At 34.4% G+C, this 23,588-nt stretch overlaps 1 pseudogene; it reads right to left on the bottom strand.

Annotated features, from left to right (window-relative positions):
- Positions 1 to 1,952: 1,952 nt before the first annotated feature.
- LOC115506676 lies at positions 1,953 to 2,262 on the bottom strand (annotated as a pseudogene).
- Positions 2,263 to 23,588: the final 21,326 nt, after the last annotated feature.

Raw genomic sequence — 23,588 nt, 5'->3', positions numbered from 1 at the left:
TATTAATCATTGTTCCAATGCTAATTTCCTGGGTTTGATAATTTTACTATTGTTATGTAAGAGCTTCATCTTAGGAGAAGTTAGATGAAGGAAATATAGGACTTCTGTATGACTTTATCAGTTTTCTGTAAGTCTAAATTTTTTTTAAAATAAAGAGGAAAACAACAGTAGCAGCAACAACAAGAGCAACTAAAACCTCTCAGAGTTCCAGGTTTAGAATCAGAGATGATTAACCCAAATCTTATTTTAAGAATTACTTCACTTTATTTAAGTTAATTCTACTCTAATAATGTAAGGTGGATGACACTTAAAAATATATTCACATCACATAGTTCATCTTAACCATACCTACCAGAAAATATATAGTTTTCTCTGTAATGACTGACATTAAATACAGAACTAATGAAAATAGACCATAGTCCAATGATGGAATGCAGTTACAGGCATGGTATTAATCTTAGAGGAAAAAAGAATCCCACCTTTTTCTTTTGCCTATTATGTTCTTTAATGAGCTTTATATTTCCTCCTCTGTCTCTCTGTATCTCTCTCTTATTAATATGATATTCTGGAGTATTCTTCAGTAATGACAATCACCCCTTGTTTGTAGGTCTTAACTAATCCATCACCAATTTTACCTGCTCTTCCTTTTCCTTATACTCCTCATAATTATTGTAGATTTTATTATTGTTCTTATAAGAATTGTTGAAATAAAATCTATGTACTAGTGCAATAGATAATAGCAGCTGGGAACTAAAAGTACAAAATATATTAAATCAACCAGTTGAGTGGGAGTTTGTAGGTAATAAAAGCAATCTAAAAGTCTCACCTCAATGATAGAGATAAGGAAATTATAATTGAATTGAGTTTTTAGTTATTCTTTCATTTAGAAACAAAAACAATATATTAATGTCATGCAAAACATTTAAATGAAATATTAACAATCAAAATCATCAGGAAATAGAATAACACAAAATAATCAAGTAAAGTTAACTGTAAAATTGTAAGAATGGTTCATCATTTTAACCATTAATAAATAGATAAATAAAGCACACTATATTAACAAGTTAAGTGAAGAAAACCATATGGTTATATATTTAAATACTGAAAAGATATCTAATAGCATTCCACAACAAATTCTTAGTATGACTCTTAATAAAATACGAACAGTAATTATGAAAAATACTACTCATGAAAAGCCAACATCAAATATTATTTTATCTGTAGATTACTGAAGTCAATTTAAATAAATTAGAAATAAATCAATGAGATTGGCAACCATGCCAATTGTTTTATAAGTTTTATTCAATATAATAAGAGACTAAAATAATTAGTGTAAATATTAGAAACCAAGAAACTTTTTTTGTTTTTGTGGTTGATTTAATTGTTGATCTAGAAAACTAAAAAAATTCCACTTTAGGGGCACCTGGTGGCTCAGTCAGTTGAGTGTCCGACTTCGACTCAGTTCATGATATCATGTCTCATGGGTTCAAGGCCTGCATCGGGCTCTGTGCTGACAGCTCAGAGCCTGGAGCCTGCTTCAGATTCTGTGTCTCCCTCTCTTTCTGCCCTTCCCCTGTTCACACTTTCTCTCTCTCTCTCTCTCTCTCTCTCTCTCTCTCAAAAATAAACATTAAAAAATTATTTTAAAAATGAAATTCCACTTTATAGAAAAACTATCAAAATGGATTATGTAATTTAGGAAGATTTCTGGGTACAGGATAAACAAAAAGCAAAAGGTTCTTTTCTTCACTATACTTCATAATTTATAAGTGAGTAATCTATCCTACTTTAAATTTTAACAAAATTAGAAAATATCAAAGATAAATATAATAAGAATATATAAAAACTGTTTTTTTGATACATTATCTTATTTTATTCAAATACCAGTCTGATCACACATGGTCCAAGAACACTCAAATAAGAAACCAAAAACAGATGTTCAAGATTGGTCCTCAAACATTATAGCCAGTGATGCCACACTTACCCATGATCTCACTGACATAAAACCACATCCACACCTCAGTGGCCACCAAAACCAGTTAGCAGAGCTTAACTGTGAGCTGTTTGAAGCTACCAGTTTGAGCACTCTTGATTATTTTTTTTCAAGCTCTGAATAGCTGCAGGGATGTCAGCAGGGGTTAGGTGAACCATCTCAACCTTGGCATAGTGCCAAAATGTGGCCAGTCAAGGCTACACATAAGTCACAGCAGCATTCACCAGCATCAGGGCCTTCTCCTCAAGGTTACAGATAAATTGGTCCATGGTTCCAGGATGAAAAGTCAAAAAAAAATCTTTAAATTGTACAAAATGGGGCTAGTACCTTATGAATAGTGGAGTAAGGACGTCTGAAAGTCGGCTCCTCCACAAAAACAAAAACAGTAGTAAAAATTATTAAAACCATTTTTTCCAAAACTCTGGAAATTAACCAAATATTTACAACCATTCAAGAAGCATTTATTCAAGAAAAATGGTTAATCTTGTAAATAACAGCAGGTTTTGCTTGCCCTTATACTCATTTTCTTCTCCTCAGCTCTGTGGTATCCTTGAAATCAGTCTAGTAATCATAGTGCATTAACACCAGCTACTGAATAATACTAGAAGGGGAAATACAGGCTTGGAACACCCTAAAACCCCATCCCTAGAGAACTGCCATTATTAGACTCATCTGGCAATTACTCAGAAACCCCCACTCTCAGGGAATGTTTTTGCTTGATCTGACTCTGAACTTACTGGGAACAGCATTTCCCTGGGTTATCAAAAGAATCAAAAACAATAAGTGGCAACTGTTTAATATAATTGCTTCCTGAGGCAGTGATAACAGTTGGACCAAATAATATTATGACTAAAAACATAAAAGGAAAAGTTGGCAAATATTGTGGGCCTTGAAGACATCCTGCATATTCCTGGAAATTGAGGCCAAGTGCATATACAAGGTCTGTGCATGTTCAGGAAGATCTGAAATGCCCTATTCTCTCATCTTTGGAGGTCCTATAGAGGCTCTGTACAGCAAACAGTGAAGGCTAAGGCAGAATTGTCAATTGCTTGCCAGAATGTTGACACCAGACTTCAACATGCACACAGAACACCTTGTCAAAGCCTAGAAAATGTTTTGGTTAAAAGTATTTAAGGAAAGCTCTCCAGTAATCCACTGACAGATACCATAACCAAGCAGAGACTTCAGTGGCCATACTTGACATAGAATACAGACTTTAAATATGTAGTACAGAAGATTCACTAAACAAACAACCATAAAAATAAATTCTGAGTAAAGGAAGCCGATTATGATTTCTAGAATTGCCACATTATATTATATAAAGGTCCAGCTTTCCACAAAAATTATGAAACATGCACAGAAACAAATATAAATGGTCCATACACAGTAAAGTAAGCAGTCAAAAGAAAGTCTCACTGAGAAAGCCTGGACATTTCATTTAATAGACAAAGACTAAATCAATTATAAATTTGTTCAAAGACTAAAGGAAATCATGTCTATACATAAAGTATGAGAACAATATCTCAATAAATAGAGACTATAAAATAAAGCTAGAAAATTCATTTAAAAATCTGAAGCTGAAAAGTACAATAATTGAAATAAAAATTCACTAAAGGAACTCCCCAGCAGATCCGAACTGACAAATGAAAGAACAAGTAATATTAGGTTTTTTTAATTTTTTAATGTTTACTACCTTATTTGAGAGAGAGAGAGAGAGTGAGAGTGAGTGGGGGAGGGGCAGTGAGAGAGAGAGAGACACACACACAGAATCAGAAGCAGGCTCCAGGCTCTGAGCTGTTAGCATAGAACCCAATGCTGGACTCCAACTCATGAACTGCAAGATCATGACCTAAGCCAAAGTCAGATGCTTAACAGACTGAGCTACCCAGGTACCCCTACATTAAAAAAATTTTAAGATTGGGGTGCCTGGGTGGCTCAGTCAGTTAAGAGTCCAACTTTGGCTCAGGTCATGATCTCACGGTGGTTCGTGGGTTTGAGCCCCACATCAGGCTCTGTGCTGACAGCTCAGAGCCTGGAGCCTGCTTCAGATTCTGTGTCTTCCTCTCTCTCTGCCCTTCTCCCACTCACTCTTTCTCTCTTTCTTTCTTTCTTTCTTTCTTTCTTTCTTTCTTTCTCTCTCTCTCTCAAAAATGAATAAACATTAAAAAATTTTTAAGAACTTTAATGTTTATTTATTTTTGAGAGACGGAGTGTGAGCGGGGTAGGGGCAGAGAGAGAGAGAGACAGATAGTCCAAAGCACAAAGCCTGACATGGAGCTTAAATCCATGAACCATGAAATCATGACTTGAGTTGAAGTTGGAGGCTCAGCCAACTGAGCCACCCAGGCACCCCAGAACCGGTAATCTTGAGGATAGGTCAATTATAACTATTCATTGCAATGAACAGAAAGAAAATAAGAATTAAGAAAATTAAACAGAGCCTCAGAAACTTGTCAGGCACCATCAAGAATACCAACAAAGACATCTCGTGAGTCCCAAAGGGAGAGAAGAGAGGAATGGGCACAAAGAATATTTTTAAAAATAATGGCTGAACATTTCCCAAGTTTGATGAAAAATACTATGTCCCATATCCAAAAGTCTCAAAACTCTCCAACTAAGATAAACTCAAAGGGATCCACACCTATGTACATCATAATCAAAATTCAGAACCACGTACAAAGAAAGAATATTAAAAACAGAAAGAAGGAAGTAAATCATCACATAAAAGAAAATTTTGGGGCACCTGGGTGGCTCAGTCTGCTGGGTGTCCGACTCTTGATTGCAGCTCAGCTCATGATGTCATGGTTTGTGGGATGAAGCCCTGCACCAGGCTCTGTACTGACAGCACAGAGCCTGCTTGGGATTCTCTCTCTCTCCCTCTCTCTCTGCCCCTCCCCCCCACAAAGTAAATAAACTTTAAAAAGAAGAAAACCTTAATAAGATTTATAACAATTTGCCAACAAAAATCTTGAAGGCCAGAAGGCCATGAGCTGGTATATTTAAAGTGCTGACAGAGAGAATGTTGACCAAGAATTCCATACTTAGCAAAACTATATTTCAAAAATAAAGGAGAAATTAACATATCACCCAAATAAACAAAACCATAGCGAATTTTTTGCCAGAAAATTGAGTCCTGAGGATGAAATAAAAAGACACTATATAGTAATTCTAATCAACGAATCAATCCATCAATAGCACTAGTAATGGTAAGTATATAGTAAAATATAAAATATGATATTAAGTGCATTATTGGTTTATAACTCTTTTTTCCTATCTGATTTTTAAAAGCTGCATGAAACAATAATTAAGAAACTGAGTTGAAGGGCGCCTGGGTGGTTCAGTCATTTGAGTATCCAACTCTTGATTTTGGCTCAGGTCATGAATCCAGGGTTGTGGAATTGAGCTCATGTTGGGCTCCATGCTGAACATGGAGTCTGCTTAAAATTCTCTCTCTCTCTCTCTCTCTCTCTCTTTTCTCTCTCTCTCTTCCCTTCTTGGCTACTCACACTCTCTCTCTGCAAAAAATAATTAAAAAAATAAACTGAGTTGATATATTTATAATGTATTAAGATCTAGTTCATGGGAAGTAGCATACGGGACTGAGATATACAGGAGCAATGTGTATATATAATTGAAATTAAGATTGCATTATATTGAAGTATATGTTTTCAAGTTATGATGTTAATTGTCATCCTCAGGAAAACTGCTAAGGATATAACTCAAATATTTATTAAAATAACTGCAAAAGAATTGAAAAATATACTAGAAAATATATATTTACCACAAAGTAAGGAATAAAGAAATAGAAGGAAAAACATTAGACATATGAAAATCAAATAGCAAAATAGCAGACATAAATTCTAAATTATCAGTAATTAGATTAAATGTAAATATATTAAACATTCCAATCAAAAGAAGAGATCAGCAAAAGGGTAAAATTTTGAAAACACATTGGGAGGAAATATCTGCAAATCCTATATCTATAAGGATTTAGTATCCAGAATATATAATAATACCTTCTAACTCAACAGTAAAAGTCTACAATGCAATTTTTAAAAAGGGCAAAGTTTTTGAATATGCATTTTCCCAAAGAAGGTACATATAAATGGTAATTAAGAAAATGAACAGATCCTTGGGGAGTCTGGGTGTCTCAGTTGGTTAAGTGTCCGACTTTGACTCAGGTCATGACCTCATGGTTTGTGAGTTCAAGCCCCACATGGGGCTCTGTGCTGACAGCTCTGAGACTGGAGCTTGCTTTGGATTCTGTGTCTCATTCTCTCTCTGTCCCTCCCCCATTTGTGCTCTGTCTCTCTCTGTCTCTCAAAAATAAATAAATATTAAAAAAATGTTAAGAAAAGAAAATGAACAGATGCTCAACATCATTAGCCGTCAGGGCAGTGCCATCAAAAATCACCATAAACTACAACTTCATATCCACTAGGGTGGTGGATAAAAGAACAGGTAATAATAAGTGTTGATAAAGATATGGTAAAATTGGAACTCCCAAATGTTGCTGGTGGAAATACAAAATGTTGCAGCCTGTATGGAAAACAGTTTGGCAGTTCCTCGAAAATTTAAACATAGTGTTACCTTATGCCTCAGCAATTCCACTCCTAGTTATATACCCAATAGAAATTAAAACAAATGTTCACACAAAGACTTGTACACGAATGTTTATAGCAGAATTGTTAATAAAGACCCCCAACCTGGAAACAATTCAAATGTCCATCAACTGAACAAGAGATAAATAATATAAGGTATAGCCATAAAATATACTATTCAGCAATAAAAAGAATTGAAGTACTAGTACATGTTACAATATGGATGGACTTTGAAAACATTCCACTAAGTGGAAGAAGCCAGTCTCAAAATAGCACATATTATGTGATACAGTTTACATAAAATGTCCAAAATAGACAAATAGTGAAATTTGATTAATGGTTGGGAAGGATGAGGAGAGAGAGAAATGGGGAATGACGGCTAATAGATATGTGGTTTCTTTTTGGAGTGATAGAAATATTTTTGTAATTAGTGGTTATGGTTGCACATTCTTGTGAATGTACTAAAACCTCTGAATTAAACACTTTTAAAGGGATACATTTTATAGTATGTGAATATTATCTTAATAAAGATTATTTAAATTAATAAACAAATTTTGTAGAAAGACATAAAAACACCAGAACTAGTGGGAATGAATAGCATTTTCCTGCATAGGGATGCTTAATACCATGAACACTTCAAATTATTCCAAAATGAATACAAATATTTGCCTATTTTTATAATTGAATTAAATGATAACAATATATAGGGATTAATAAGGATAATTAAATGTCAATAATATTATATTAAAATTAATAGTGCAATATTACAGATATAAGGCCTTCTATATTACAAAGAAAACTTACTCTGGGGGCACCTGGGTGGCTCAATCAGTTAAGCATTGGACTCTTGATCTCAGCTTAGGTCTTGCTCTCAGGGTTGTGAGTTCAAGCCCCTGGGCATGGAGCTTACTTAAAAAAAAAAAAAGTAAACTAACTCTAAAATCAGATGGATAAGAATATAAAAGTTATGAAGCATAATTGTCTAAGTAGATCTAAGATATAAATTAAAATGTGACAGTTGGCATTTTAAATCAGGTGCTAATGCATAATTTATTATTTTTTTTTTTTTATTTTGGGACAGAGAGAGACAGAGCATGAACGGGGGAGGGGCAGAGAGAGAGGGAGACACAGAATCGGAAACAGGCTCCAGGCTCGGAGCCATCAGGCCAGAGCCCGACGCGGGGCTCGAACTCACGGACCGCGAGATCGTGACCTGGCTGAAGTCGGACGCTTAACCGACTGCGCCACCCAGGCGCCCCAATGCATAATTTATTTAATAAATGGTGCTGGAAAAATTGACTATTCCATTGAAAAAAAAAAAGTCTACTACCTGACATAATAAAAAATAAATTCCAGATGGACTAAAGATCTAAAAGTAACAAGTAGGGGTGCCTGGGTGGTTCAGTAGGTTAAGCATTTGACTCTTGATTTTGGCTCAGGTCATGATCTCACAATCATGGGATGGAGCCCCAAGTTATGCTCCACACTGAGGGTGGGGCTTGCTTGGGATTCTCTCTCTTCCTCTCTCTCTACCCCACTCCTGCTCACACACAAACCACCCCCCTCTCTGTCTCAAATAAATAAATAAACATATAAATAAATATATATAACAAGTAAAATAATAAAAGCATCCTGAAAAATGTAGGAAATACATTACTACAAAGTAGGAAATACCTTCTTAAGACAGGAAAATAGAAGCTATCAGAAACTGATTAATAAATTCAATTACCTAATTGTTTGGCAAAAAGATATCATAAACAGAATCAAATAAGTAACAGACTATGGGTAGTCTTTCCAGATAAAATACAGGAAACCCAGTTAAATTTGAATTTCTGATAAATAATAATTTTTAAAATATAATTATGTTCCAAATATTTTCTAAATTTGCTGATTCTATCTATGGGTTAACTAGTTAGCAAAAAATCCCATGTGCTTAATAAGGAAAAGACTAGGGGTGCTTGGTGGCTCAGTTGCTTAAGTGTCCGACTTCGGCTCAGGTCATGATCTTGCAGTTCGTAAGGTCAAGCCCCTTTTTGGGCTCTGTACTGACAGCTCAGAGCCTGGAGACTGCTTCCATTCTGTGTCTCCCTCTCTCTCTCTGCCCCTCCCCTGCTTATGCTCTGTCTCTCTCTCTCAAAAATAAATAAACATTAAAAATTCTTTAAAAAATAAGGAAAAAACTAATTATCAAATAGAAATATGTGTAGGGCACCTGGGTGGCTTAGTTGGTTAAGCCTCCAACTTCAGCTCAGGTCATGATCTCGTGGTTCATGAGTTCGAGCCCTACATTCAGCTCTCTGCTGTCAGCACAGAGCCTGCTTCAGATCTTCTGTCTTCCTCTCTCTCTGTCTCTACCCTACTCACACACTCTCTCTCTTAAAAGTAAATAGACATGAAAAAAAGAAATATGTGCCAAGTTTCAAACAGCCAATTCAGAGAAGAAAATCAAAATGCAAATATTCATGTGAAAAGATACTCAATGTCACTAGTGGTCAGAGAAATTCCAATTAAAATGACAATGTAGAGGCCCCTGGGTGGCTCAGTTGGTTAAGCAACTGTCTCTTGATTCTGGCTCAGGTCAGATGTTGTCTTCATGGGATTAAGCCCCCAATCAGGCTCTGCTCTGTGCTGACAGGGTGGAGCCTGCTTGGAATTCTCTTTCCATCTCTGCCCCACCTCTGTTCTCTCTCTCAAAATAAGTAAATAAACTTTTTAAAACATGACAATGTAATTATCACTTTTTTTTTACCCATCTGATGGTAAAATTAACAAGGATAATAATATCCAGTGTTGGCAGAGATAAGAGAAAAGTCACTCTTACTCTTGGTGGTTGGACTGTGAAATACTAGAACATTTTTAAGGAAGTAAAGTATATTTAAAATAAATATATGCATATTACTTGGGCCAACAAGTACTCTTTTGGGAATCTTACCTACAGAAAAACAAAAGCAGTAACATGTACGTATGTGTGCATATGTGTGTAGATGTATGTATATGAGTGTGTGGGGGGAGGGGGTTTCAGCATTGCAATAGCCTGAATATACAGAAATAATGAGTTGGTGGCATAAATTATGGCTTATTCAGCGGTGATATTCAAAATATTTAGCAACCATTATAACAACGGCATTGACCAATCACAATAGGTACTAAATATCACTCCTCAATATTTCTGTTCAATAGAATATTGTGCAGCTAATAAAAAGAATGAATTGAACCTATATGTTGACCTGCATGGCAGTAAAAAATTACACATTAAAAAAATAAAATAAAATTGTAGGGTAAAGTGAATCATATATGCACATTGGATTAAAAGAAAAAAATAACTTCTCTACTTGTGTGTATGTGAGAGAGGCACAAAGACAGAAACAAAGAGACAAAGAAAAGATAGTGGGTACACATCAAATTGTTACAACTGGTTACTTCAGGAGGATGAAATTAGAGGGTGAGGAAGAAAAGGATATAACACATGTATACAGAAATGAAACTTTTAAAAGTATGGAAGGCTATAAGTAAAAAATTTTAAGAAATCCATCCTATTCTCTCATTACCAGCCTTACTACTTAGTCATTTCTTTTGTTTTTCTGGTGATTATCACAATAACTCTAAATAATATGCTTTAAATTTTCATTTAAAGAATATTTATTTAAATATAAAGAATTGAGCTCAATTAGAGCATTTTTTTCTCCAATGTTTCCAATATGTGTTAGTATATTTTGTTTTTTATAATTCTTCTATTGCTTGTCTCCAGAAAGCCTTATTTCTTCATTTATTGATTTTATTTTTTTTAATGTTTATTTATTTATGTTGAGAGAGAGAGAGAAAGAGCACAAGTAGGGGAGGAGTAGAGAGAGGGAGAAAGTGAATCCTAAGCAGACTATGCACTGATAGTGCAGAGCCTGATGTGGGCCTTGATCTCATGAACCATGAGATCATGATCTGAGCAGAAATCAAGAGTCAGAGGCATAACTGACTGAGACACCCAAGCACCTCCATTTATTGATTTCAAATTATAGCCATTGACTCCCCACTAGGTCAGGGACAAAATTAACATGACCTTTTCTTTTTACATTGACAAGATTTGTAACATAAATCCTGTACTTTAAATATAATTAAAATATTTTTACAGGTTGTTAAACTTACATAAATATGTATTTAATACTTTCTAATATTATATGTATTCAATAATTTTAATATTATAATTATGTAAATATTTTCACCATAGAGCCAAGCAGCATGAGTAGATCTATAAAAAAATGATATAGCTTCTTAAAGGAAGATGCTTCAAGTATCAAAGTCTAATGCATTCTTCTACTTTACACTCCATTTAATACTCAAAATCATGCCACATTTTAGATTGCTTCATATTTGGATCATTACATCCTTATAGAGCTTCTTGTTTTTCCTGGCATCAAGAGTCAGTTTTTTTTTTTGTTTTTTGTTTTTTTTTTTTTTTGTAATTGACATAAGAAATGTATGCTTTATTTGCCTATGACTAAGATCATCCAGGTTCTTAAAGCATGCTAGTCTAAGAACTCATTATCCATGTTTTAACAAATCCTACTTAAAGTGAAAATACTAAAAACAAGAACTAAAATTTCATAGTTATGAAAATAATAGAAAGTATATATACCACAATTTCTTTATCCATTCATCAGTTGATGGACATTTAGGCTCTTTCCATAATTTGGCTATTGTTGACAGTGCTGCTATGAACATTGGGGTACAAGTGCCCCTATGCATCAGTACTCCTGTATCCCTTGGGTAAATTCCTAGCAGTGCTATTGCTGGGTCATAGGGTAGGTCTATTTTTAATTTTCTGAGGAACCTCCACACTGCTTTCCAGAGCGGCTGCACCAATTTGCATTCCCACCAACAGTGCAAGAGGGTTCCCGTTTCTCCACATCCTCTCCAGCATCTATAGTCTCCTGATTGGTTCATTTTGGCCACTATATACACAATGGAGTACTATGTGGCAATGAGAAAAAATGAAATATGGCCCTTTGAAGCAACGTGGATGGAACTGGAGAGTGTAATGCTAAGTGAAATAAGCCATACAGAGAAAGACAGATACCATATGGTTTCACTCTTATGTGGATCCTGAGAAACTTAACAGGAACCCATGGGGGAGGGGAAGGAAAAAAAAAAAAAAAGAGGTTAGAGTGGGAGAGAGCCAAAGCATAAGAGACTGTTAAAAACTGAGAACAAACTGAGGGTTGATGGGGGGTGGGAGGGAGGGGAGGGTGGGTGATGGGTATTGAGGAGGGCACCTTTTGGGATGAGCACTGGGTGTTGTATGGAAACCAATTTGTCAATAAATTTCATAAAAAAAAAAAAAAAAAAAAAAGAAAATAATAGAAAGTAAAGGTGGTTTTATTGAGAACTTGCCTGGAAAAAATTAAAATATGCATTTATTTAATCTTTTATTTAATAACATTTATGTTCTAATTAAAACTACACATTAAAAAATAAAACTAGTAATTAATTCCTTAGAATAAACAATGAACGAAAGAAGTATTGGCATTTAAGGGGGAGACTGGGGATCAATTTTCCCAACCAAATTATAAGATAATATCCTACTATACTCCTTATTTTGCATTTAAATTTTACATCATGAAAATAAAGAAGGTAATTTTTGCAAAAAGCATTTAAAGGGTTCATTTGCTTTCTGAAAGGATTCCCCTAATATTTTGATATATAAATTATCTTCTTGTGAAACACTTACTGTGTCATTATATTTACCAATTTTTCTCTCCCTTCAATTTGTAGCAGCCTAATTCTACTACATATTCTACTAAACATTCATTTAACAATGGCTCTGTTGCATGATTCTTACTTTGATAAATAAAACTTTGATCATCTATGTGATATGTAATATTTTTCCAATTAATTTTACATTCAGTTTGAATTCTATTAACTTTGTAACACGTTAATCAAAGTTAAATTTCTCTTGCTTTCTGACTACTCTTTTCTAATAGCCACCTGTTCTTATTTTATGAATGTGGAATCTTTTATTCACTCTAGAATATTAACTAGAATAATTTTTAAAAGTTATTTTCTTCCAAATTTTCCCTGGTTCTTCCAGGAAGAGTTGTGCTTCCTTTTATGCTTCCAGTTTTCTCAAATATCTGATGATGCTTGGCTTTCTATTCATACATACAAATGAAACACTATGTGGATTATTATTATAAGGCACTAAGAAGGAATTATTCTCTCATTATTAAGGTCTTTTTCTTTCATGGACCTCATGAAAGTCAGATCTAACACCAAACTACTGGGTTATATTTTAGTGTTTATGGCAGAAAACAGGTACAGAGTCATTCTTCTGTATATCAAAATGAGGATAGCTCTTCTGTGAGGTATCAGCTACCATAACAATAACCCTAACCCCTTTCTGGCAGATTACAAATTTTTTTAGACAATAGCATTCTGGCCTCTGCCTGCGAATAAAGGCCAGTATAGGGGTGTTGCTCATCCACACAGCTATTTTATAGTTTCTATCAGTTCAGTTCCAAAAAAGGACATCCATCAATAATTATATGTATGAATTTATATTTATTTGTATTTGTATTAATTTAATCAATAGTGTACTTAATATATAATATATATATTTCTAAATCACAGAGACAACTGTCAATCTGTTCATAAAATATTGAGAACTATAATATATTTGTTTTTTTTAATGTTTATGTATTTATTTGGGGGGTGAGGGGCAGAGAGAGGAAGAGAGAGGATCTTAAGCAGGCTCCACACCCAGCACAGAGCCCGATGTGGGGCTTGATCCCATGATCCTGGGATCATGACCTGAGATGAAATCAAGAGTTGAACGCTTAACCAACTGAGACACCCAGGTGCCCCTATATTTCTTATTTTTTATAGAAAATAAGTAGAAATGGACACTAATGTTTTTTTTCTGTGTACCACAGAGAATTATCTTGTGCACTTCCTTATATGAGCACACACAACCTTGGAGGCAACTATAGTAGACCGTCAATCATGTTGGTTTATAATGTTATTCCCCTTCCACCTCTCTAGTGAAAGCAACTCTAACCTCTCCTGAAGCACTCTGTGCATGCCCTGATCTGTGGCTTTTGCCATTGTAGATTATCCATCCATATGGTCTCACCTTTCTTCCATCTTCCAAAATATGCCAAAGCTCTGATCTTCTGATGCCTTTCTCATTTCCAGTGAATTTACAGGTTTACTATTTTTAGTACTTCATCACTAGTATCCAGGGAGAGTTTCCTCAAAAGGGGCTAGAAATGTGTGCTACCTGTCATCTTGAACCAGAAACCCGATCAACTATTTTCATTCTTCTCAGATTATAGAGTTCCATTATATTGTTAGACTATAGACATCCATCAATCTGTCTGAAGGGAAAAATCATTTTTGTATCAATTAATATTGGCATCACTCCCAAGCACACACTCTGAATACAACCAAGTCTCTAAGTTGTGATTCATTTGATTTTAAACAGATTATAAATGCTGAACGCAAGTAGTTTTATGACAAATGCATGGTATTAGGGAATTCAGTTGGACATAAATAGCTTTGTACTGCAGCATTTCAAGTTTAAGATATAATATTAATGATTTAGACTGGTGTTAGTCTTCTCTCTTGGTTGCAGCCCCATAATGACAAGCTTTCTTTTTAATGTTCAGGGCCTGCTGTGCCAGTAGTACTTTTAACAAAATACATTTGCTTTGGGCTTTCTGACATGGCTTCACACTGAGATAAACACAATTAACAAGATCTATTTAAATTCTGGCTCTTTGGTAATTGTTTATTAATGGGATTTTAAGATTCTTTTTTTATTTCAAAATTTTTCAGTCAGGGTTTTCATTTGCTGTGTGTTTTCATTTTTAACACCTGGTTGCTGTTATATGTTTAATCCATTTCTCAATGGCAAGAAGACAATCTCTACCCTCATTAAATGATCAAAGGATCATCTTTCCTAAACTTTTTGCAGTGGGGCAATTATGGAGAAGAAATCTTAGTTGCAATAGGGTTTGGAGGTCAATTGACTCATAAATAAGTTTAATATTCAAACAAATCATTTATTTTTGTTCTTCTTTAGTAAGTGGGAGCACTATATGCTTTTTTAGCCTGATTTTAAAGCATTCTATCAGTTACCATCATGAACCCACAGTACGTAGGACACCATGTTATGATAGAAGTAACATAGGAAAGTAGTACAAACATTGTTTTAAATACAGTTCAATCTTAGTTCTACCATGTATAAGCTGTGTGACTTTGGGCAAGGCTTAACCACTATGAATTTGAATTTTCTCATATGTAAAATGAGGATTATAACTATCCCAGAAATGAGGGCTTAAATAAGATAACATATATAAAGTAATATAATTCATGACACACAGTAATAAAATTCCTGCTCAAATGTATTTAAATTTACTTTTTAATTTATCCTTTAAGTGGTATACTTGTTTGTCCAAACAATAAATAAATAAATAAATAAATAAGCCATGCCACCGCATAGAGTTTCCAGGCAGTCAGGCCAGGGCTATACCTATTGTTGTAAATTTTAAGATTTTGAAAGTTTGGATTCTTAGAGGTCATCTGGGGAAATAAATGTCTACCATATATCTTGTTGGGAGCCAGAAGAAAAAGAAATAAATGACAATAAAATAGCATCAGATAAACATAATGTTTACATCAGGCACAAACATACTAGTTGCATTCTGAGTCAAATAGTCCAAGGAACCAACAAGAAGAAGAAGCTTTTTAAAAATAGAGATTCCCTTGCCCCATCCCAAACATAGTCAAACAGCAAATTAGAGAATCAGAACCAGACAGGTATATTTTTAAAGATCTTGAGATTATTTTGATGATAGCTTGTGGAAGCCATTGAAATAGGGATGTACTAGTTAGAGTCTCTATGCTGTAGCTCTATCATATCTGGTTGTCAGAGTGCTACATATGTAAATAATACTAATGTAGTTTCCCATGGAAATACCTCAGTAAATACGCAATTTCACATTTTCCCACTACTCTTATCCATGTTCATTACTGAAAAGCATATAAAGACTGTCCTTGTACTTTTATTTTGTAAAATTATCCAAGACAATATTTGCTGTTTGATACTTCTTATATGAAAGATCACATCAATACTTTATCCCAAAGATGAAGGCTTAGACAGTTTGTCTTTATCTGAAAATCTGTATTACTTCCTTTTATTAGCAAACGAGAGTTAGCCCATAATTTTTCCTTTCTTTACTTTGACTACCAGGAAGCTAAATATATTTTTCCCACCTCCACACCAACCTGTCTATTATAGGTTGTTACCTATTGTGCCTTGCTGTAATGATTAAAATACAACTATAGGTCTTGTTAAAAGCCAGATGAAATGTTATTGGGGGAGGGGTAGATATGGCAGAAATAAAAACACAAATGTAACTGTTTGGTACTCCTAAGCATCACAGATCTCAGCAGCTGAATTTTGCTATATAAAATAATGCCCTAGTGTTGACATTTTAAATGTTTTACTCATTTTTCCATATAGGTTGCTTTATAAACAGATGCCCTAATAACATTTTCTGTAATTTAGAATTTCTGATACCAGAATCTTGTAGGAAAACACTAACATATTTAACTGAGCCCTATTTTTTGCTTTAAAAGCTTTCTTATAAGCAATTTGATTGTTTTTTTTTAAAGAGCTTTAAGACTTAAAAGAATTGAGTTTAGTATATTATGGTGTTAGCAAGTGTGCAATAAGAAGACTGGGAAATGGTGTTAAAACTCAAGAAGAAATAATGGTATGTTGAGCACTTTTGCACATGGAATCACAGGAAATCATTTAATCTTGCTCTATATCCAAGACTCCTTGAATACCGTGAGAAGAGTAAACGTGACTTTGACAGCTTAGGCCATGCATACTTAGTACACTACACTTCAAAAATGCCAGTGCGTTACACCCACTGGCTGATGCCCCTTCCTGTCCTCTTCTTTTCTCTCACCTTCCTATCCCTTTCCCATTCCTTCCCCTCACACTTTCTCTCTTTTCCCCTATCATCATTTCTCTGTTATCACTCTCTCACTCCTGTCCATTCCCCTTTTCTTTTCCTTATACACCACAGTGAAATGTGCATGCCTTAATTGGGCTCAGTAGGACCTTAAGGATAAAGCAATTCCTAACTCTAATTCTAAAAGGAGAATTTCAATTTGAAAGTAAGCTTTCTCAGAGACTTCAAAGTTCCCAGAAACAGTTCTGGCACTCTCTTGGATGTTGGACCATTGCTGTTTCTCTTCATTGGTACATTTAAATATTTACACCAGCGAAACATTGCCAAGTTCATAATAAGCACAAAAGAAAATACATTCATTATGCTCAGGGTGATCAGTTTTATCACAAAATCTACTACAGGGCAGCTGCTTGTTTTCACTGTTCATTTTCTTGGATCAGTCAGGTAGACAGCTGTTTTTTTTAAGGCATTTTTGTTCTTTTATGTTCCTTTGAATTGTAAATCCATCATCGCATTTTCTTTTAGAATTTCAGCCTGAGGCTCACACTTCTATCATTAGAAAAATCTTCAGATCACTAATTCAAAAAAGTATAAACAACTATGTATTCTAGGCATTTTAAGCACATGCAAAAACTATGCACAATAAATCACCTTAATTCATCAGAACTTAGGTAAAACAAGATTCTGTTTTATGTGACTGCAGTATGTCCTCATAATTCCTGTGCTAGACAAAATATGGCTACTGACATACCATCAGAAAATTATACAGTGTGCTTCACCTTATGCAAAGGGTGTATTACTGCCTGCATGGGTGTGGCTAGGCATGTGAATTCCCACCCTCTGATACAATCATCTGAGAGTAACTGGTTGAATACGTTCTTAGGCTGTGTCTGTACAATGCTAAAACATCAGGCCAATTCAATAGGGAAAATTCAAACTGGTAATTTGGTGTCATATAGCCTAAACAGTGGGTTGATTGAACTTTTCATTTTGCTCTGGGTTGTTTAAACTTTGTGTAGACAGACTTAGAAGTAATACAAGACATATTTAAGGCTTTTTTAAATTGGGTGATGTGAACCAGATCATTTTAACTAAACCAAACAGTAATTTTAATAGAATGTTAAAGGAAATTACATAGTGTAAATTTCAATGGATCTGTTACTGTGTTGCTAATATTTGTTTGTTATTTTATTTCATTTTTCTTTTTTAATGCAGATGATGATATTGGCATTGCCATAAAATGTGACTTGTTTTTCCAGGAGGAGGTGGGTGGGGAAAGATTTCAACCAAGCTGTTCACACTTTCTGAGGAAGGTTAAAAAGCAAAAAATTGTTTTTTGTTTTTTGTTTTTTAAGAATTCAGATGATTCTCTTGATAAACCAACAGCTGGATAGAATCCATCACCCAGCTCTCATTATCATCATATAGACACTCACAGTTTAGGGAACATAATTACCAAAAGTCTTAATTTAAAAAATAAAATGAAATTTTTTCTGCATGTCAAAGTTCAGATATTTCTTACCTCATGACAATATATGATTTTTCACTTGATATGTAATCATAATTTTGCTATAATATATTATAAATATTGGGCATTTTCTCATTTTCTCACAGAGAGTGAGTGGTGTTTGTCTCATTACTTTTGGAAGATTAGTCTATTTTCATTAAAAGTAAAGGAAATGGGAAGAACATATAATACAAAGAATCTGCTTCATATAATAGGCATAAAATAAGTATTTCTTAAATGTATTAATTATTCAGAATTGTGTCCAAATGTGTCCTATTAATCAAATAATTTAGGAAAATACTATTGTAAACCATATTTCATCAACATACTGATGTCTCAAGCCAAATGGTAAGTTTTATACCCAAGAAAAATTCAAAGGACAATGATTTCTTTCTTGGTTAAAAAAAATTAGGTCAGAGCAGTTAATTCCACCAAAAACCTAAACATATCTAAGCCTGCCAAACCAATGACATTTTTTATAGTAAAAACATAATCTGATCCACTCAGCAAACTCTCAGTTGACTCCATGCTTGACAAAGACAAAGAAACCATCTCTAATCACTTTATTCTGTTACTAATGGACTCACTATTAGAATGTAAGTACAATAATAGTTAACTTCAGAAATTAGATATAGAATGTTAAATGTCTTTCATATCTTTTTATTTTATTTGTTAGTACACATTTTGCTTTATCATTGGTGTTAAATGATAGTTTACTGTCTTTTCATATCACCTGGTGTATAAGTCAGACTCCGTAGTTAGCTCATAAACTCCCTGAGGGCAGTGACCATATCAAAAACATCTGTTGTTTCTTCTAGTTCTGCAGTAGGCATTCTACATCTACAGAAATTTTTAAAGTTTAATAAATATTGCTGAATTGATTGGCAGTGAAATAAATATTTATGAAATGTTCTGTTATTTGTACTATTGAAAGAGCAGTCTACCAAATATGAGATCAAGAACACCAGATTTAGTTTTGTCAATAATAAAGTTGATTATTTTTTGATACATAAGCATAAGCTAAGACTGAGATAATCCAAAATGCCCATTCAAAAATTAATTTCCAATCTCTTCCTACAGCTGCTTTTTGAGATCTGATTTGTTTCAACTTATTTTCCTTGCTTTTCTTGTTCACTATCTGATAGATATGCTAATGAACAGTGAAATTGCCAAAGAGTGAACTGTAGCAAGAAAATAAAATAAAAGGCATGAATAAATTACAAAAAAAAATGGGGGAATAGATACCTGAGAATTATTATTACCATTTGAATGGGTATTATGCAGTGATGAATTTTATATTATATGGTTTGGCCCTGTCCATTAGTTCTGAAATAAAAATGCTCAGGGAAAGATTTGACCAAACTTTCATCAAATAAACAAGCCATGTAGGTTGGTAAATGGAAATAATAGTTGCTTTATTAACAACAATAGTAATGCTGTCTATGAGCAAGACTTCACTTCCATTTTAAAAATTGCAAACAGAAAAAAGCATGAACATCTTGGAATTAGAGAACTGTAAGAGGTTTACAGAAGTCTTTTAATATATTTCCCTTCAAGTGAGTGCAACATCAAAATGAATATGAACAAATTATTTTTCTTAGGTACTATAGGCATTACAATTAGAGATTATATAGAGTTTCAGCATATAGAGCTGCAAATAAACTCTTGTCAAGATCACATATTGACTCCCTATTGGACAAATGCAATGTACTTTCTTTTGTCTTTATCTCACTGACATTTCTTAGTTGCCTTTAACATGATTGGATATACTACTTCTTAAAATATAGTATACTTCTGGCTTAACACCATTGAAAGGTTTTACATGATGCTTAAAATAAAATCCCAAATCCTTTATATAGCCTACAAGGAGCATGCTCTGACTCTTGCCTACCTCAAATACCTAATCTTGGGATACTTTCTTCTTTACTTACTTCTTTACTTACTACACATGCAGCCTCTTTTATTTTCTCAAACACCAATCAGGGCCTTTGCACATGCTATTAAATATGTTAATACATGTAAAGCACTCAGCACGGAATCTAGAACATAGTGAGTTTTCAAGAAAAATGCTTACATTTTTAATTGTTTATTAATATTTAATCCTCATAACCCTATGAAGTGAATCTTATTATTTCATTTAACAGTTGAGGAAAACTCATTCAGAGAGGGTAAGCAACTTGCAAGTTGCAAGACCGCATAGCTGGTAAGTGGTGAAGTGTAAGGCTAGGATACTAATTGTGCAAATCTAGCTTCAGAGCTCAAGCTTTTAAACACCAGCCATAAAGAAGGTAATATATTGAACCTTCTTTATAGACAAAGACTATACAGGGCCACACAGCAAATGAGTAACAGATCTGTAATCAAGAATACCTGATCCTAAAACTAATGTTTCTTAATGGGAAAAAAAAATGATGAACAATATTTACTAGCTAGAAAATTCTCTGTGGCCTACACTGGTTGCACAAGTGGATTTTAACTAAGAGCAAAGTTTATATAATAGCTATGTAATACCTCTGAAGTTAAATAAAGAGCAAATTGGTGGAATGTGCCTAAAGTAAACTGGGCCTTGGTGAGGAAAGAATGGGAATCACTTCTACAAGCCTCCATCCCTTAAATGATGGTTTACTACATCTCATTCCATTCCCACTTCTGCTCATGATTGCTTGAAAAGATTGAACGTGGAAATGAGCTTTTATGATTGAAGCAAGGACTAAGGGGAGGATAAGTATGTTGCTAATTAGCTTATCTCTGCTTTTATAATCTGCTTCTATAAGCTAAAATCCTCACTGAGGATTATATGGTCTACATGGTCTAACCATTTTATGGTCTAACCAGTTGGTTGGCCATGTGGAAGTCAGAAGTAACATGGATGTATCTTGTCATTCTAGAGATTTATGGGGTTGCTCCCACATCTTCACCTATCTTCCCCAAAATTGTGCTGAAATTAATGTGAATGTTATTAAAAAGTTGGGGATTTACATAGATCATCTCTGCATCATCAGTATATAAACACACACACATACCAGCAAGCCAAAGTGATATTTGAAGTCATCTTAATTTTCATCTCTCAAGGAACATCATAAAAAATAAAAATAAATTTAAAAGTATCAGAAGGTGCATTTTAATGACTTTGACTTTTATCCCTAGAAAACCTCTGGAGAGCTTTGAGCAGAGAGCTGATATTATGTGACTTACACTTTAACTGGACCACTCTGACTGGTGTGTGAAGAGCTTTAGGTAGAGGCAGAGGCACCAGTTAGGATGCTATTGCAATAATCAACATTCTGAATGATAGTGGCCTGGACTAAACGCTAGAAGTGAAGACAGTGAGAATTGTTGGATTCTGGATACATTGTTTTATTTATTTACTTAGAAATGATCAACCCTCCAAAATAACTGAGAGAACTGTACAATGAATACCCATATACCATTCACTTAGACTCAGCTGTTATAACGTTTTGACATACATTTTTCTTTCTTTTCCCCCCACATACACTCTCTCTCTCTCTCTCTCTCTCTCTCTCTCTCTTTTGTTAAACCATCCAAAAATAGTCTGCGGACATCATGACACTTCACCACTAAACACTATTTCACCAGACATCTCCCAACAACAAAGACCATCCCCTATATAACTACAGCAAAATTACCTTACCTTACCTAAGAAAGTCAACATTACTTCAAAATCATTATTCAACATAGAGTTCTTACCCAAATTATCCGAACTGCCAAAATATGTACTTTATAGGTCTTTGTTTTTTTACATTTATTTATTTTTGAGAGACAGAGAGAGACAAAGCGTGAGCAGTGGGAGGGGGGCGGTGCAGAGAGAGAGGGAGACACAGAATCAGAAGCAGGCTCTAGGCTTTGAGCTGTCAGCACAAAGCCCCACGCGGGGCTCAAACTCACAAACTGTGAGATCATGACCTGGGCCAAAGTCAAATGCTCAACCAACTGAGGCACCCAGGCGCCTCTAGGTCTTTGTTTTTATTGATATTTTTGAATCCAGGATCTGTGCAAGTTTCACACATGGCATTTGATTCTAATGTACCTTTGTCTCCCCCAATACAAATAAAGCCCCCTCTACTTCCTCTGTTTCTCGTGGCATTGAATACTTTCAAGAGAGTCCAGGACAATTGTTCTACATAACATCTTACATTCTGGATTCCTCTAACATATAATTATGTTCAGGTAAAAAATTTCCAGCAAAACACCATATAGGTGATGTTTTGTACTTCCCGCTGCGTAACATCGGGGGCACGTAAATATCAGGACATTTCACAACTGGAGAATCTAAACATGAACCCTTCATTAAAGTAGTTACCGCTAATTCTCTCCACTGTAAAGCAGATATTTTCACCCTTATAATAAGTACACTATGGGGTAATATTTTTGGACCATGTAAATATACCACTAACAACATTTCACTAAATAGTTTTATCATCCAGTACTGATCTTTTCACAAATTAATCTTTACACAAGGGGTACATAAAGGTGATCTTCTAATGCTGTTATTCCTTCTACATTTATTAGTTGCCATCCTTCAGCAAAGAAATTTCCCCTCTGTCTTTCCTCCCCAATCTCATGACTTTTGTTATGGATTCATTATTTTTAAATTCAATTTGTTGTCATCATGACTCTTTTCGATGCCCCAATTATCTCAAATGTATTCAGTGCAGCCACTTCAAACCATTTCTGTGTCCTTTTGACATGACCCCATTAGTGTTTTAGTACATTCTTGCTTTCTGTCTCAAGATTTTTTTGTCAAAAAGAAACACAGAAAGGATGAATCAGAAACCAATGAAATGATAACCTATAGGATTAGGGTGGAGGATGCAGGGATGGAAGGGAAACTTTTCTGAGTATATCTTTTTACATAGTTTTGATTTTTGCACCATATAACTATTTTCAAAATTTAAACAATTAAATCAAAAAGATGAATAAATAAGAGTACAATTTAAAAATTAGTAAGATTATAAATTATATCAAATAAATAACACAAGCACATAAAGAAAAAAATCTTAATTTGAGTAACATTTAAAATAGTACACTGGCTGTACTCTGGCAGGGATGGTGTCAAAACACACAAAAAATATAAAGAAATATTGAACTTTACTCATTATGTTTGCTTTCAGAACTCATATTGTTTTAGTATTCTGAAACTGCGTATACTCTAGGATAGAGAAAATATTGATATTATTGGGAGGCAGGGTTCTCACTGTGGAATAAAGGAAATACAAATACGGAATGGGGTACTTCTTAGTTGTGTTTGCTGAAAAAGCCTAAAAGCAATGAAACTCCCATAGCAATGAGTATATGTGGTAAACAAGCTCTTAGTGCTTAAATTATATTTCACCACTGCAAGAAACCAGGATTTCTTTTTTTTCAACGTTTATTTATTTTTGGGACAGAGAGAGACAGAGCATGAACGGGGGAGGGGCAGAGAGAGAGGGAGACACAGAATCAGAAACAGGCTCCAGGCTCCGAGCCATCAGCCCAGAGCCTGACGCGGG

This window comes from Lynx canadensis, chromosome X, assembly GCF_007474595.2.
Source record: "Lynx canadensis isolate LIC74 chromosome X, mLynCan4.pri.v2, whole genome shotgun sequence".
Taxonomy (NCBI): Eukaryota; Metazoa; Chordata; class Mammalia; order Carnivora; family Felidae; genus Lynx; species Lynx canadensis.
This window is presented reverse-complemented; position numbering and strand designations above follow the sequence as displayed.